The 18682-nt window shown below is 35.5% G+C and overlaps 4 non-coding genes across 4 annotated transcripts; all 4 read left to right on the forward strand.

Annotated features, from left to right (window-relative positions):
- The first annotated feature begins 3609 nt into the window (after positions 1–3609).
- TRNAR-GCG (transfer RNA arginine (anticodon GCG)) lies at positions 3610–3681 on the forward strand. The gene has a single exon. It is a non-coding gene; the product is annotated as a tRNA-Arg (tRNA).
- A 1811-nt stretch (positions 3682–5492) lies between these two features.
- TRNAC-GCA (transfer RNA cysteine (anticodon GCA)) lies at positions 5493–5564 on the forward strand. Its single transcript has one exon. It is a non-coding gene; the product is annotated as a tRNA-Cys (tRNA).
- A 6561-nt stretch (positions 5565–12125) lies between these two features.
- TRNAC-GCA (transfer RNA cysteine (anticodon GCA)) lies at positions 12126–12197 on the forward strand. Its single transcript has one exon. It is a non-coding gene; the product is annotated as a tRNA-Cys (tRNA).
- A 4654-nt stretch (positions 12198–16851) lies between these two features.
- TRNAW-CCA (transfer RNA tryptophan (anticodon CCA)) lies at positions 16852–16923 on the forward strand. Its single transcript has one exon. It is a non-coding gene; the product is annotated as a tRNA-Trp (tRNA).
- The last annotated feature ends 1759 nt before the right edge of the window (positions 16924–18682 follow it).

Below are 18682 nucleotides of genomic sequence, written 5' to 3' on the forward strand. Positions count from 1 at the left end.
TGTTCAACTGTTTAACCTGTGGAATTTTTTTTTTAATTAAATAAATTGAAAAAAACATTTACAATCTTAGCATTTGATGTAATGAGCAACACATTTCCACATTTGAAATACTCCTGATCATCACCTGAAACATAGGGTAAACACCATTAAGCTGTTTAGGATTTCTTCATATGATACGAGCTGTGTTTTACATTCACCCAAGTTCTACTGGTGATATTATCAGTTTGAAATAGTCCATTGGAAGCTCATATGAATGTTATAAAACTGTGGTGGAAACCAATAATATGCCCTTAATGAAATGTATTAATTTGTACAGCTGACCAGAAGTTCACTGATGTCATTAGTTCTACAAGTTCCATACAGTCACCCACTCTATCACCTTTTTAAAAAAGGGCAGTTTTCAGCATTCAAGGGTTTAACTCAGTGGTAGAGCGTAGGAGTACAGTTCAAGAAGTTCCTGTTTCATAACCATATACCCTCATCAATAGATCCTGTTAAAATGTTTTTCAACCCAATGCACTGTAAGAAACAATAGGATATATCATAATTTCATATAAAAAACAATGAACAATTGGGTTTAACTATGCTCTTAGCACAAAATCAACAAACTGCAGTAGAGAAGCAGTTACGTTTTGCAGAATTTGTGCATTTGACAAAAGTTTTTTTTCCATGTTCCAAGATCTACATGTGAAACGAAATGTATGAATTCTTGCAATGGAAACCTCACTGTATTTTACCAAGGCAGATAAAGGACATATTTTGTACCCCTTATACATATAATGAGGGTTTGGTGGCTGAAAATGAATTGCTTTGATGGTGATTGCATGTTGCTTCCACTTTGTACATATTACTGAATAAATAAAGGTGAACATTTCAGAAATGGGGTTATAGCTCAGGGGTCGAGCATTTCACTGCATATCAAGAGGTCCCTGGTTCAAATCTGGGTGCCCCCTTGTCCAACTGTTTTACCTGTAGAAATATTTATCAATTAAATAAATTGAAGTAAACATTTACAATCTTAGCATTTTATGTAATGAGCAACACTTTTCTACATTTGAAATACTCCTGATCATCACCTGAAACATAGGGTAAACACCATTAAGCTTTTTAGGATTTCTTCATATGATACAAGCTGTGTTTTACATTCACCCAAGTTCTACTGGTGATATGATCAGTTTGAAATAGTGCATTGGAAGCTCATATGAATGTTACAAAACTGTGGTGGAAACCAATAATGTGCCCTTAATGAACTGTATTAATTTGTACAGCTGACCAGAAGTGCACTGATGTCATTAGTTCTACAAGTTCCATAGAGTCAATCACTCTATCACCTTTTTAAAAAAGGGCAGTTTTCAGCATTGAACGGTTTATGTCATTGGTAGAGCGTAGGAGTGTAGTTCAAGAAGTCCCTATTTCATAACCATGTACCCTCTTCAATTGATACTGTTAAAATGTTTTTCAACCCAATGCACTGTAAGAAACAATAGGATATATCATCATTTCATGTACAAAACAATGAACAATTGGGTTTAACTATGCTCTTAGCACAACATCAACACACTGCAGTAGAGAAGCAGTTACATTTTGCAGAATTTGTGCATTTGACAAAATATTTTTTTTCCATGTTCCAAGATCTACATGTGATACGAAATGTATGAATTCTTGCAATGGAAACCTCACTGTATTTTATGAAGGCAGATAAAGGACATCTTTTGTACCCCTTATACTTATAAGGAGGGTTTGGTGGCTGAAAATGCATTGCCTTGATGGTGATTGCATGTTGCTTTAACTTTGTACTTTTTACTGAATTAATAAAGGTGAAAATTTCAGAACTGGGCGTATAGTTCAGTGGTAGAGCATTTGACTGCAGATCAAAAGGTCCCTAATTGAAATCTGGCTGATCATCTCCTGAAACATGGGGTAAACACCATTAAGCTGTTTAGGATTTCTTCATATGATACAAGCTGTGTTTTACATTCACCCAAGTTCTACTGGTGATATTATCAGTTTGAAATAGTCCATTGGAAGCTCATATGAACGTTATAAAACTGTGGTGGAAACCAAAAATATGCCCTTAATGAAATGTATTAATTTCTCCAGGTGACCAGAAGTGCACTGATGTCATTAGTTTGACAAGTTCCATACAGTCACCCACTCGATCACTTTTTTTAAAAAGGGCAGTTTTTAGCATTCAAGGGTTTAACTCAGTGGTAGAGCGTAGGAATGCAGTTCAAGAAGTCCCTGATTCATAACCATATATCCTCTTCAATAGATCCTGTTAAAATGTTTTTCAACCCAATGTACTGTAAGAAACAATAGGATATATAATCATTTCATATAAAAAACAATGAACAATTGGGTTTAACTATGCTCTTAGCACAAAATCAAAAAACTGCAGTAGAGAAGCAGTTACGTTTTGCAGAATTTGTGCATTTGACAAAAGTTTTTTTTCCATGTTCCAAGATCTACATGTGATACGAAATGTATGAATTCTTGCAATAGAAACCTCACTGTATTTTACCAAGGCAGATAAAGGACATCCTTCACACCCCATATACCTATAAGGAGGGTTTGGTGGCTGAAAATGCTTTGCTTTGATGGTGATTGCATGTTGCTTGCACTTTGTACATATTACTGAATTAGTAAAGGTAAACATTTTAGAACTGCAGGTATAGCTCAGTGGTAGAGCATTTGACTGCAGATCAAGAGGTCCCTCGTTCAAATCTGAGTGCCCCCTGGTCCAACTGTTGCACCTGTAGAAATATTTTTTTAATTGAAGAAAATATTTACAATCTTAGCATTTTATGTAATGAGCAACACCTTTCTATATTTGAAATACTCCTGATCATCTCCTGAAACATAGGGTAAACACCATTAAGCTGTTTCGGATTTCTTCGTATGATAGAAGCTGTGTATTACATTCACCCAAGTTCTACTGGTGATATTATCAGTTTGAAATAGTCCATTGGAAGCTCATATGAATGTTCTAAACCTGTGGTGGAAACCAATAATATGCCCTTAATGAAATGTATTCATTTGTACAGCTGACCAGAAGTGCACTGATGTCATTAGTTCTACAAGTTCCATACAGTCACCCACCCTATCACCTTTTTAAAAAAGGGCGGTTTTCAGCAATCAAGGGTTTAACTCAGTGGTAGAGCGTAGGAATGCAGTTCAAGAAGTCCCTAATTCATAACCATATATCCTCTTCAATAGATCCTGTTAAAATGTTTTTCAACCCAATGCACTGTAAGAAACAATAGGATATATAATCATTTCATATAAAAAACAATGAACAATTGGGTTTAACTATGCTCTTAGCACAAAATCAACAAACTGCAGTAGAGAAGCAGTTACGTTTTGCAGAATTTGTGCATTTGACAAAAGTTTTTTTTCCATGTTCCAAGATCTACATGTGATACGAAATGTATGAATTCTTGCAATAGAAACCTCACTGTATTTTACCAAGGCAGATAAAGGACATCCTTCGCACCCCATATACCTATAAGGAGGGTTTGGTGGCTGAAAATGCTTTGCTTTCATGGTGATTGCATGTTGCTTGCACTTTGTACATATTACTGAATTAGTAAAGGTGAACATTTAAGAAGTGGGGGTATAGCTCAGTGGTAGAGCATTTGACTGCGGTTCAAGAGGACCCTAGTTCGAATCTGGGTGCCCCCTGGTCCAACTGTTGTACCTGTAGAAATATTGTTTTAAATAAATTGAAGAAAACATTTACAATCTTAGCATTTTATGTAATGAGCAACGCATTTCTACATTTGAAATACTCCTGATCATCTTCTGAAACATAGTGTAAACACCATTAAGCTGTTTCTCATTTCTTCGTATGATACAAGCTGTGTATTACCTTCACCCAAGTTCTTCTGGTAATATTATCACTTTGAAATAGTTCATTGGAGGCTCATATGAAAGTTATAAAACTTTGGTAGAAACCAATAATATGCCCTTAATAAAATGTATTAATTTGTACAGCTGCCCACAAGTGCACTGATGTCATTAGTTCTACAAGTTCCATACAGTCACCCACTCTATCACTTTTTTTAAAAAGGGCAATTTTCAGCATTCAAGGGTTTATGTCAGTGGTAGAGCGTAGGAGTGCAGTTCAAGAAGTCCCTGTTTCATAACCATATACCCTCTTCAATAGATCCTGTAAAATGTTTTTGAACCCAATGCACTGTAAGAAACGATAGGATATATCATCATTTTGTGTAAAAAACAATGAACAATTGGGTTTAACTATGCTCTTAGCACAAAATCAACAAACTGCAGTAGAGAAGCAGTTACGTTTTGCAGAATTTGTGCATTTGACAAAAGTTTTTTTTTCCATGTTCCAAGATCTACATGTGATACGAAATGTATGAATTCTTGCAATGGAAACCTCACTGTATTTTACCAAGGCAGATAAAGGACATCCTTCGCACCCCATATACTTATATGGAGGGTTTGGTGGCTGAAAATGCATTGCTTTGATGGTGATTGCATGTTGCTTGCACTTTGTACATATTACTGAATTAATAAAGGTGAACATTTTAGAACTGCAGGTATAGCTCAGTGGTAGAGCATTTGACTGCAGATCAAGAGGTTCCTCGTTCAAATCTGAGTACCACCTGTTGCACCTGTAGAAATATTTTTTTAATTGAAGAAAATATTTACAATCTTAGCATTTTATGTAATGAGCAACACGTTTCTATATTTGAAATACTCCTGATCATCTCCTGAAACATAGGGTAAACACCATTAAGCTGTTTCGGATTTCTTCGTATGATACAAGCTGTGTATTACATTCACCCAAGTTCCACTGGTGATATTATCAGTTTGAAATAGTCCATTGGAAGCTCATATGAATGTTATAAACCTGTGGTGGAAACCAATAATATGCCCTTAATGAAATGTATTCATTTGTACAGCTGACCAGAAGTGCACTGATGTCATTAGTTCTACAAGTTCCATACAGTCACCCACTCTATCACCTTTTTAAAAAAGAGCAGTTTTCAGCATTCAAGGGTTTATGTCAGTGGTAGAGGGTAGGAGTGCAGTTCAAGAAGTCCCTGTTTCATAACCATATACCCTCTTCAATAGATCCTGTTTCAATATTTTTCAACCCAATGCACTGTAAGAAACAATAGGATATATCATCATTTCGTATAAAAAACAATGAACAATTGGGTTTAACTACGCTCTTAGCACAAAATCAACAAACTGCAGTAGAGAAGCAGTTACGTTTTGCAGAATTTGTGCATTTGACAAACGTTTTTTTCCATGTTCTAAGATCTACATGTGATACGAAATGTATGAATTCTTGCAATGGAAACCTCACTGTATTTTACCAAGGCAGATAAAAGACATCTTGTGTATCCCTTATAGTTATAAGGAGGGTTTGGTGGCTGAAAATGCATTGCTTTGATGGTGATTGCATGTTGCTTCCACTTTGTACATATTACTGAATTAATAAAGGAGAACATTTCAGAACTGGGGGTATAGTTCAGTGGTAGAGCATTTGACTGCAGATCAAGAGGTCCCTAGTTCAAATCTGGGTGCCCCCTTGTCCACTCTTTTACCTGTAGAAATATTTATTTAATTAAATAAATTGAAGAAAACATTTACAATCTTAGCATTTTATGTAATGAGCAACACATTTCTACATTTGAAATACTCCTGATCATCTCCTGAAACATAGGGTAAACACCATTAAGCTGTTTAGGATTTCTTCATATGATACAAGCTGTGTTTTACATTTACCGAAGTCCTACTGGTGATATTATCAGTTTGAAATAGTCCATTGGAAGCTCATATGAACGTTATAAAACTCTGGTGGAAACCAATAATATGCCCTTAATGAAAATGAAATGTATTCATTTGTCCAGCTGACCAGAAGTGTACTGATGTCATTAGTTCTACAAGTTCCATACAGTCACCCACTCTATCACTTTTTTTAAAAACGGGCAGTTTTCAGCATTCAAGGGTTTATGTCAGTGGTAGAGGGTAGGAGTGCAGTTCAAGAAGTCCCTGTTTCATAACCATATACCCTCTTCAATAGATCCTGTTAAAATGTTTTTCAACCCAATGCACTGTAAGAAACAATAAAATATATCATCATTTCATATACAAAACAATGAACAATTGGGTTTAACTATGCTCTTAGCACAAAATCAACAAACTGCAATAGAGAAGCAGTTACGTTTTGCAGAATTTGTGCATTTGACAAAAGTTTTTTTTTCCATGTTCCAAGATCTACATGTGATACGAAATGTATGAATTCTTGCAATGGAAACCTCACTGTATTTAACCAAGGCGGATAAAGGACATCCTTCGCACCCCATATACTTATAAGGAGGTTTTGGTGGCTGAAAATGCATTGCTTTGATGGTGATTGCATGTTGCTTGCACTTTGTACATATTACTGAATTAATAAAGGTGAACATTTTAGAAGTGTGGGTATAGCTCAATGGTAGAGCATTTGACTGCAGATCAAGAGGTCTCTAATTCAAATCTGAGTGCCCCCGGTCCAACTGTTGCACCTGTAGAAATATTTTTTTAAATAAATTGAAGAAAACATTTACAATCTTAGCATTTTATGTAATGAGCAACACATTTCTACATTTGAAATACTCCTGATCATCTCCTGAAACATAGGGTAAACACCATTAAGCTGTTTCGGATTTCTTCGTATGATACAAGCTGTGTATTACATTCACCCAAGTTCTACTGGTGATATTATCAGTTTGAAATAGTCCATTGGAAGCTCATATGAATGTTATAAAACTTTGGTGGAAACCAATAATATGCCCTTAATGAAATGTATTAATTTGTACAGGTGACCAGAAGTGCACTGATGTCATTAGTTCTACAAGTTCCATACAGTCACCCACTCTATCACCTTTTTAAAAAAGAGCAGTTTTCAGCATTCAAGGGTTTATGTCAGTGGTAGAGGGTAGGAGTGCAGTTCAAGAAGTCCCTGTTTCATAACTATATACCCTCTTCAATAGATCCTGTTTAAATATTTTTCAACCCAATGCACTGTAAGAAACAATAGGATATATCATCATTTCATATAAAAAACAATGAACAATTGCGTTTAACTACGCTCTTAGCACAAAATCAACAAACTGCAGTAGAGAAGCAGTTACGTTTTGCAGAATTTGTGCATTTGACAAACGTTTTTTTCCATGTTCTAAGATCTACATGTGATACGAAATGTATGAATTCTTGCAATGGAAACCTCACTGTATTTAACCAAGGCAGATAAAGGACATCCTTCGCACCCCATATACTTATAAGGAGGGTTTGGTGGCTGAAAATGCATTGCTTTGATGGTGATTGCATGTTGCTTCCACTTTGTACATATTACTGAATTAATAAAGGAGAACATTTCAGAACTGGGGGTATAGTTCAGTGGTAGAGCATTTGACTGCAGATCAACAGGTCCCTAGTTCAAATCTGGGTGCCCCCTTGTCCACTCTTTTACCTGTAGAAATATTTATTTAATTAAATAAATTGAAGAAAACATTTACAATCTTAGCATTTTATGTAATGAGCAACACATTTCTACATTTGAAATACTCCTGATCATCTCCTGAAACATAGGGTAAACACCATTAAGCTGTTTAGGATTTCTTCATATGATACAAGCTGTGTTTTACATTTACCGAAGTCCTACTGGTGATATTATCAGTTTGAAATAGTCCATTGGAAGCTCATGTGAACGTTATAAAACTCTGGTGGAAACCAATAATATGCCCTTAATGAAAATGAAATGTATTCATTTGTCCAGCTGACCAGAATTGTACTGATGTCATTAGTTCTACAAGTTCCATACAGTCACCCACTCTATCACTTTTTTTAAAAACGGGCAGTTTTCAGCATTCAAGGGTTTATGTCAGTGGTAGAGGGTAGGAGTGCAGTTCAAGAAGTCCCTGTTTCATAACCATATACCCTCTTCAATAGATCCTGTTAAAATGTTTTTCAACCCAATGCACTGTAAGAAACAATAAAATATATCATCATTTCATATACAAAACAATGAACAATTGGGTTTAACTATGCTCTTAGCACAAAATCAACAAACTGCAATAGAGAAGCAGTTACGTTTTGCAGAATTTGTGCATTTGACAAAAGTTTTTTTTTCCATGTTCCAAGATCTACATGTGATACGAAATGTATGAATTCTTGCAATGGAAACCTCACTGTATTTAACCAAGGCAGATAAAGGACATCCTTCGCACCCCATATACTTATAAGGAGGTTTTGGTGGCTGAAAATGCATTGCTTTGATGGTGATTGCATGTTGCTTGCACTTTGTACATATTACTGAATTAATAAAGGTGAACATTTTAGAAGTGTGGGTATAGCTCAATGGTAGAGCATTTGACTGCAGATCAAGAGGTCTCTAGTTCAAATCTGAGTGCCCCCAGTCCAACTGTTGCACCTGTAGAAATATTTTTTTAAATAAATTGAAGAAAACATTTACAATCTTAGCATTTTATGTAATGAGCAACACATTTCTACATTTGAAATACTCCTGATCATCTCCTGAAACATAGGGTAAACACCATTAAGCTGTTTCGGATTTCTTCGTATGATACAAGCTGTGTATTACATTCACCCAAGTTCTACTGGTGATATTATCAGTTTGAAATAGTCCATTGGAAGCTCATATGAATGTTATAAAACTTTGGTGGAAACCAATAATATGCCCTTAATGAAATGTATTAATTTGTACAGCTGACCAGAAGTGCACTGATGTCATTAGTTCTACAAGTTCCATACAGTCACCCACTCTATCACTTTTTTTAAAAACGGGCAGTTTTCAGCATTCAAGGGTTTATGTCAGTGGTAGAGGGTAGGAGTGCAGTTCAAGAAGTCCCTGTTTCATAACCATATACCCTCTTCAATAGATCCTGTTAAAATGTTTTTCAACCCAATGCACTGTAAGAAACAATAAAATATATCATCATTTCATATACAAAACAATGAACAATTGGGTTTAACTATGCTCTTAGCACAACATCAACAAACTGCAGTAGAGAAGCAGTTACGTTTTGCAGAATTTGTGCATTTGACAAAAGTTTTTTTTTCCATGTTCCAAGATCTACATGTGATACGAAATGTATGAATTCTTGCACTGGAAACCTCACTGTATTTTACGAAGGCAGATAAAGGACATCTTTTGTACCCCTTATACTTATAAGGAGGGTTTGGTGGCTGAAAATGCATTGCTTTGATGGTGATTGCATGTTGCTTCCACTTTGTACATATTACTGAATAAATAAAGGTGAACATTTCAGAACTGGGGGTATAGCTCAGTGGTAGAGCATTTTGACTGCAGAGATCCCTAGTTCAAATCTGGGTGCCCCCTTGTCCAACTATTCTACCTGTAGAAATATTTTCTTAAATAAATTGAAGAAAACATTTACAATCTTAGAATTTTATGTAATGAGCAACACATTTCTACATTTGAAATACTCCTGATCATCTCTGGAAACATACGATAAACACCATTAAGCTGTTTCCGATTTCTTCGTATGATACAAGCTGTGTATTACATTCACCCAAGTTCTACTGGTGATATTATCAGTTTGAAATAGTCCATTGGAAGCTCATATGAATGTTATAAAACTGTGGTGGAAACCAATAATATGCCCTTAATGAAATGTATTAATTTGTACAGCTGACCAGAAGTGCACTGATGTCATTAGTTCTACAAGTTCCATACAGTCACCCACTCTATCAAATTTTTAAAAAAGAGCAGTTTTCAGCATTCAAGGGTTTATGTCAGTTGTAGAGGGTAGGAGTGAAGTTCCAGAAGTCCCTGTTTCATAACCATATACGCTCCTCAATAGATCCTGTTAAAATGTTTTTCAACCCAATGCACTGTAAGAAACAATAGGATATATCATCATTTCATATAAAAAACAATGAAAAATTGGGTTTAACTATGCTCTTAGCACAAAATCAACAAACTGCAATAGAGAAGCAGTTACGTTTTGCAGAATTTGTGCATTTGACAAAAGTTTTTTTTCCATGTTCCAAGATCTACATGTGATACGAAATGTATGAATTCTTGCACTGGAAACCTCACTGTATTTTACGAAGGCAGATAAAGGACATCTTTCGCAGGGTTTGGTGGCTGAAAATGCATTGCTTTGATGGTGATTGCATGTTGCTTCCACTTTGTACATATTACTGAATAAATAAAGGTGAACATTTCAGAACTGTGGGTATAGCTCAGTGGTAGAGCATTTAACTGCAGATCAAGAGATCCCTAGTTCAAATCTGGGTGCCCTCTTGTCCAACTGTTTTACCTGTAGAAATATTTTCTTAAATAAATTGAAGAAAACATTTACAATCTTAGCATTTTATGTAATGAGCAACAGATTACTACATATGAAATACTCCTGATCATCTCCTGAAACATAGTGTAAACACCATTAAGCTGTTTCGGATTTCTTCGTATGATACAAGCTGTGTATTACATTCACCCAAGTTCTACTGGTGATATTATCAGTTTGAAATAGTCCATTGGAAGCTCATATGAATGTTATAAAACTGTGGTGGAAACCAATAATATGCCCTTAATGAAATGTATTAATTTGTACAGCTGACCAGAAGTGCACTGATGTCATTAGTTCTACAAGTTCCATACAGCCACCCACTCTATCACTTTTTTAAAAAAAAGGGCAGTTTTCAGCATTCAAGGGTTTATGTCAGTGGTAGAGGGGAGGAGTGCAGTTCAAGAAGTCCCTGTTTCATAACCATATACCCTCTTCGATAGATCCTGTTAAAATGTTTTTCAACCCAATGCAGTGTAAGAAACAATAAGATATATCATCATGTCATATACAAAACAATGAACAATTGGGTTTAACTATGCTCTTAGCACAAAATCAACAAACTGCAGTAGAGAAGCAGTTACGTTTTGCAGACTTTGTGCATTTGACAAAAGTTTTTTTTTCCATGTTCCAAGATCTACATGTGATACGAAATGTATGAATTCTTGCAATGGAAACCTCACTGTATTTTACCAAGGCAGATAAAGGACATCCTTCGCACCCCATATACTTATAAGGAGGGTTTGGTGGCTGAAAATGCATTGCTTTGATGGAGATTGCATGTTGCTTGCACTTTGTACATATTACTGAATTAATAAAGATGAACATTTTAGAAGTGCGGGTATAGCTCAGTGGTAGAGCATTTAACTGCAGATCAAGAGGTCTCTAGTTCAAATCTGAGTGCCCCCTGGTGCACCTGTAGAAATATTTTTTTAAATAAATTGAAGAAAACATTTACAATCTTAGCATTTTATGTAATGAGCAACACATTTCTACATTTGAAATACTCCTGATCATCTCCTGAAACATAGGGTAAACACCATTAAGCTGTTTCGGATTTCTTCGTATGATACAAGCTGTGTATTACATTCACCCAAGTTCTACTGGTGATATTATCAGTTTGAAATAGTCCATTGGAAGCGCATATGAATGTTATAAAACTGTGGTGGAAACCAATAATATGCCCTTAATGAAATGTATTAATTTGTACAGCTGACCAGAAGTGCACTGATGTCATTAGTTCTACAAGTTCCATACAGTCACCCACTCTATCACCTTTTTAAAAAAGAGCAGTTTTCAGCATTCAAGGGTTTATGTCAGTGGTAGAGGGTAGGAGTGCAGTTCAAGAAGTCCCTGTTTCATAACCATATACCCTCTTCAATAGATCCTGTTTAAATATTTTTCAACCCAATGCACTGTAAGAAACAATAGGATATATCATCATTTCATATAAAAAACAATGAACAATTGCGTTTAACTACGCTCTTAGCACAAAATCAACAAACTGCAGTAGAGAAGCAGTTACGTTTTGCAGAATTTGTGCATTTGACAAACGTTTTTTTCCATGTTCTAAGATCTACATGTGATACGAAATGTATGAATTCTTGCAATGGAAACCTCACTGTATTTAACCAAGGCAGATAAAGGACATCCTTCGCACCCCATATACTTATAAGGAGGGTTTGGTGGCTGAAAATGCATTGCTTTGATGGTGATTGCATGTTGCTTCCACTTTGTACATATTACTGAATTAATAAAGGAGAACATTTCAGAACTGGGGGTATAGTTCAGTGGTAGAGCATTTGACTGCAGATCAAGAGGTCCCTAGTTCAAATCTGGGTGCCCCCTTGTCCACTCTTTTACCTGTAGAAATATTTATTTAATTAAATAAATTGAAGAAAACATTTACAATCTTAGCATTTTATGTAATGAGCAACACATTTCTACATTTGAAATACTCCTGATCATCTCCTGAAACATAGGGTAAACACCATTAAGCTGTTTAGGATTTCTTCATATGATACAAGCTGTGTTTTACATTTACCGAAGTCCTACTGGTGATATTATCAGTTTGAAATAGTCCATTGGAAGCTCATATGAACGTTATAAAACTCTGGTGGAAACCAATAATATGCCCTTAATGAAAATGAAATGTATTCATTTGTCCAGCTGACCAGAAGTGTACTGATGTCATTAGTTCTACAAGTTCCATACAGTCACCCACTCTATCACTTTTTTTAAAAACGGGCAGTTTTCAGCATTCAAGGGTTTATGTCAGTGGTAGAGGGTAGGAGTGCAGTTCAAGAAGTCCCTGTTTCATAACCATATACCCTCTTCAATAGATCCTGTTAAAATGTTTTTCAACCCAATGCACTGTAAGAAACAATAAAATATATCATCATTTCATATACAAAACAATGAACAATTGGGTTTAACTATGCTCTTAGCACAAAATCAACAAACTGCAATAGAGAAGCAGTTACGTTTTGCAGAATTTGTGCATTTGACAAAAGTTTTTTTTTCCATGTTCCAAGATCTACATGTGATACGAAATGTATGAATTCTTGCAATGGAAACCTCACTGTATTTAACCAAGGCAGATAAAGGACATCCTTCGCACCCCATATACTTATAAGGAGGTTTTGGTGGCTGAAAATGCATTGCTTTGATGGTGATTGCATGTTGCTTGCACTTTGTACATATTACTGAATTAATAAAGGTGAACATTTTAGAAGTGTGGGTATAGCTCAATGGTAGAGCATTTGACTGCAAATCAAGAGGTCTCTAGTTCAAATCTGAGTGCCCCCGGTCCAACTGTTGCACCTGTAGAAATATTTTTTTAAATAAATTGAAGAAAACATTTACAATCTTAGCATTTTATGTAATGAGCAACACATTTCTACATTTGAAATACTCCTGATCATCTCCTGAAACATAGGGTAAACACCATTAAGCTGTTTCGGATTTCTTCGTATGATACAAGCTGTGTATTACATTCACCCAAGTTCTACTGGTGATATTATCAGTTTGAAATAGTCCATTGGAAGCTCATATGAATGTTATAAAACTTTGGTGGAAACCAATAATATGCCCTTAATGAAATGTATTAATTTGTACAGCTGACCAGAAGTGCACTGATGTCATTAGTTCTACAAGTTCCATACAGTCACCCACTCTATCACTTTTTTTAAAAACGGGCAGTTTTCAGCATTCAAGGGTTTATGTCAGTGGTAGAGGGTAGGAGTGCAGTTCAAGAAGTCGCTGTTTCATAACCATATACCTTCTTCAATAGATCCTGTTAAAATGTTTTTCAACCCAATGCACTGTAAGAAACAATAAAATATATCATCATTTCATATACAAAACAATGAAAAATTGGGTTTAACTATGCTCTTAGCACAACATCAACAAACTGCAGTAGAGAAGCAGTTACGTTTTGCAGAATTTGTGCATTTGACAAAAGTTTTTTTTTCCATGTTCCAAGATCTACATGTGATACGAAATGTATGAATTCTTGCACTGGAAACCTCACTGTATTTTACGAAGGCAGATAAAGGACATCTTTTGTACCCCTTATACTTATAAGGAGGGTTTGGTGGCTGAAAATGCATTGCTTTGATGGTGATTGCATGTTGCTTCCACTTTGTACATATTACTGAATAAATAAAGGTGAACATTTCAGAACTGGGGGTATAGCTCAGTGGTAGAGCATTTTGACTGCAGAGATCCCTAGTTCAAATCTGGGTGCCCCCTTGTCCAACTATTCTACCTGTAGAAATATTTTCTTAAATAAATTGAAGAAAACATTTACAATCTTAGCATTTTATGTAATGAGCAACACATTTCTACATTTGAAATACTCCTGATCATCTCTGGAAACATACGATAAACACCATTAAGCTGTTTCCGATTTCTTCGTATGATACAAGCTGTGTATTACATTCACCCAAGTTCTACTGGTGATATTATCAGTTTGAAATAGTCCATTGGAAGCTCATATGAATGTTATAAAACTGTGGTGGAAACCAATAATATGCCCTTAATGAAATGTATTAATTTGTACAGCTGACCAGAAGTGCACTGATGTCATTAGTTCTACAAGTTCCATACAGTCACCCACTCTATCAAATTTTTAAAAAAGAGCAGTTTTCAGCATTCAAGGGTTTATGTCAGTTGTAGAGGGTAGGAGTGAAGTTCCAGAAGTCCCTGTTTCATAACCATATACGCTCCTCAATAGATCCTGTTAAAATGTTTTTCAACCCAATGCACTGTAAGAAACAATAGGATATATCATCATTTCATATAAAAAACAATGAAAAATTGGGTTTAACTATGCTCTTAGCACAAAATCAACAAACTGCAATAGAGAAGCAGTTACGTTTTGCAGAATTTGTGCATTTGACAAAAGTTTTTTTTCCATGTTCCAAGATCTACATGTGATACGAAATGTATGAATTCTTGCACTGGAAACCTCACTGTATTTTACGAAGGCAGATAAAGGACATCTTTCGCAGGGTTTGGTGGCTGAAAATGCATTGCTTTGATGGTGATTGCATGTTGCTTCCACTTTGTACATATTACTGAATAAATAAAGGTGAACATTTCAGAACTGTGGGTATAGCTCAGTGGTAGAGCATTTAACTGCAGATCAAGAGATCCCTAGTTCAAATCTGGGTGCCCTCTTGTCCAACTGTTTTACCTGTAGAAATATTTTCTTAAATAAATTGAAGAAAACATTTACAATCTTAGCATTTTATGTAATGAGCAACAGATTTCTACATTTGAAATACTCCTGATCATCTCCTGAAACATAGTGTAAACACCATTAAGCTGTTTCGGATTTCTTCGTATGATACAAGCTGTGTATTACATTCACCCAAGTTCTACTGGTGATATTATCAGTTTGAAATAGTCCATTGGAAGCTCATATGAATGTTATAAAACTGTGGTGGAAACCAATAATATGCCCTTAATGAAATGTATTAATTTGTACAGCTGACCAGAAGTGCACTGATGTCATTAGTTCTACAAGTTCCATACAGCCACCCACTCTATCACTTTTTTTAAAAAAAGGGCAGTTTTCAGCATTCAAGGGTTTATGTCAGTGGTAGAGGGTAGGAGTGCAGTTCAAGAAGTCCCTGTTTCATAACCATATACCCTCTTCGATAGATCCTGTTAAAATGTTTTTCAACCCAATGCAGTGTAAGAAACAATAAGATATATCATCATGTCATATACAAAACAATGAACAATTGGGTTTAACTATGCTCTTAGCACAAAATCAACAAACTGCAGTAGAGAAGCAGTTACGTTTTGCAGACTTTGTGCATTTGACAAAAGTTTTTTTTTCCATGTTCCAAGATCTACATGTGATACGAAATGTATGAATTCTTGCAATGGAAACCTCACTGTATTTTACCAAGGCAGATAAAGGACATCCTTCGCACCCCATATACTTATAAGGAGGGTTTGGTGGCTGAAAATGCATTGCTTTGATGGAGATTGCATGTTGCTTGCACTTTGTACATATTACTGAATTAATAAAGGTGAACATTTTAGAAGTGCGGGTATAGCTCAGTGGTAGAGCATTTAACTGCAGATCAAGAGGTCTCTAGTTCAAATCTGAGTGCCCCCTGGTGCACCTGTAGAAATATTTTTTTAAATAAATTGAAGAAAACATTTACAATCTTAGCATTTTATGTAATGAGCAACACATTTCTACATTTGAAATACTCCTGATCATCTCCTGAAACATAGGGTAAACACCATTAAGCTGTTTCGGATTTCTTCGTATGATACAAGCTGTGTATTACATTCACCCAAGTTCTACTGGTGATATTATCAGTTTGAAATAGTCCATTGGAAGCGCATATGAATGTTATAAAACTGTGGTGGAAACCAATAATATGCCCTTAATGAAATGTATTAATTTGTACAGCTGACCAGAAGTGCACTGATGTCATTAGTTCTACAAGTTCCATACAGTCACCCACTCTATCACCTTTTTAAAAAAGAGCAGTTTTCAGCATTCAAGGGTTTATGTCAGTGGTAGAGGGTAGGAGTGCAGTTCAAGAAGTCCCTGTTTCATAACCATATACCCTCTTCAATAGATCCTGTTTAAATATTTTTCAACCCAATGCACTGTAAGAAACAATAGGATATATCATCATTTCATATAAAAAACAATGAACAATTGCGTTTAACTACGCTCTTAGCACAAAATCAACAAACTGCAGTAGAGAAGCAGTTACGTTTTGCAGAATTTGTGCATTTGACAAACGTTTTTTTCCATGTTCCAAGATCTACATGTGATACGAAATGTATGAATTCTTGCAATGGAAACCTCACTGTATTTTACCAAGGCAGATAAAGGACATCTTGTGTATCCCTTATAGTTATAAGGAGGGTTTGGTGGCTGAAAATGCATTGCTTTGATGGTGATTGCATGTTGCTTCCACTTTGTACATATTACTGAATTAATAAAGGAGAACATTTCAGAACTGGGGGTATAGTTCAGTGGTAGAGCATTTGACTCCAGATCAAGAGGTCCCTAGTTCAAATCTGGGTGCCCCCTTGTCCACTGTTTTACCTGTAGAATTTTTTTTTAATTAAATAAATTGAAGAAAACATTTACAATCTTAGCATTTTATGTAATGAGCAACACATTTCTACATTTGAAATACTCCTGATCATCTCCTGAAACATAGGGTAAACACCATTAAGCTGTTTAGGATTTCTTCATATGATACAAGCTGTGTTTTACATTCACCCAAGTTCTACTGGTGATATTATCAGTTTGAAATAGTCCATTGGAAGCTCATATGAACGTGATAAAACTGTGGTGGAAACCAATAATATGCCCTTAATGAAATGTATTAATTTGTCCAGCTGACCAGAAGGGTACTGATGTCATTAGTTCTACAAGTTCCATACAGTCACCCACTCTATCACTTTTTTTAAAAAGGGCAGTTTTCAGCATTCAAGGGTTTATGTCAGTGGTAGAGCGTAGGAGTGCAGTTCAAGAAGTCCCTTTTTCATAACCATATACCCTCTTCAATAGATCCCGTTAAAATGTTTTTCAACCCAATGCACTGTAAGAAACAATAGGATATATCATCATTTCGTGTAAAAAACAATGAACAATTGGGTTTAACTATGCTCTTAGCACAAAATCAACAAACTGCAGTAGAGAAGCAGTTACGTTTTGCAGAATTTGTGCATTTGACAAAAGTTTTTTTTCCATGTTCCAAGATCTACATGTGATACGAAATGTATGAATTCTTGCAATGGAATCCTCACTGTATTTTACCAAGGCAGATAAAGGACATCCTTCGCACCCCATTTACTTATAAGGAGGGTTTGGTGGCTGAAAATGCATTGCTTTGATGGTGATTGCATGGTGCTTGCACTTTGTACATATTACTGAATTAATAAAGGTGAACGTTTTAGAAGTGCGGGTATAGCTCAGTGGTAGAGCATTTGACTGCAGATCAAGAGGTCCCTAGTTCAAATCTGAGTGCCCCCTGGTCCAACAGTTGCACCTGTAGAAATATTTTTTTAATTAAATAAATTGAAGAAAACATTTACAATCTTAGCATTTTATGTAATGAGCAACACATTTCTACATTTGAAATACTCCTGATCATCTCCTGAAACATAGGGTAAACACCATTAAGCTGTTTCGGATTTCTTCGTATGATACAAGCTGTGTATTACATTCACCCAAGTTCTACTGGTGATATTATCAGTTTGAAATAGTCCATTGGAAGCTCATATGAATGTTATAAAACTGTGGTGGAAACCAATAATATGCCCTTAATGAAATGTATTAATTTGTACAGCTGACCAGAAGTGCACTGATGTCATTAGTTCTACAAGTTCCATACAGTCACCCACTCTATCATTTTTTTAAAAAAGGGCAGTTTTCAGCATTCAATGGTTTATGTCAGTGGTAGAGCATTTGACTGCAGTTCAAAAGGTCCCTAATTCAAATCTGGGTGCCCCCTGGTCCAACTGTTGTACCTGTAGAAATATGTTTTTAAATACATTGAAGTAAACATTAACAATTTTAGCATTTTATGTAATGAGAAACACATTTCTACATTTGAAATACTCCTGATCATCTCCTGAAACATAGTGTAAACACCATTACGCTGTTTCGGATTTCTTCGTATGATACAAGCTGTGTATTACATTCACCCAAGTTCTACTGGTGATATTATCAGTTTGAAATAGTCCATTGGAAGCTCATATGAATGTTATAAAACTGTGGTAGAAACCAATAATATGCCCTTAATGAAATGTATTAATTTGTACAGCTGCCCAGAAGTGCA

The sequence above is a fragment of the Ambystoma mexicanum genome, unplaced genomic scaffold (genome assembly GCF_040938575.1).
Source record: "Ambystoma mexicanum isolate Mex_15411 unplaced genomic scaffold, UKY_AmexF1_1 Mex_scaf66, whole genome shotgun sequence".
NCBI classification, from domain to species: Eukaryota; Metazoa; Chordata; class Amphibia; order Caudata; family Ambystomatidae; genus Ambystoma; species Ambystoma mexicanum.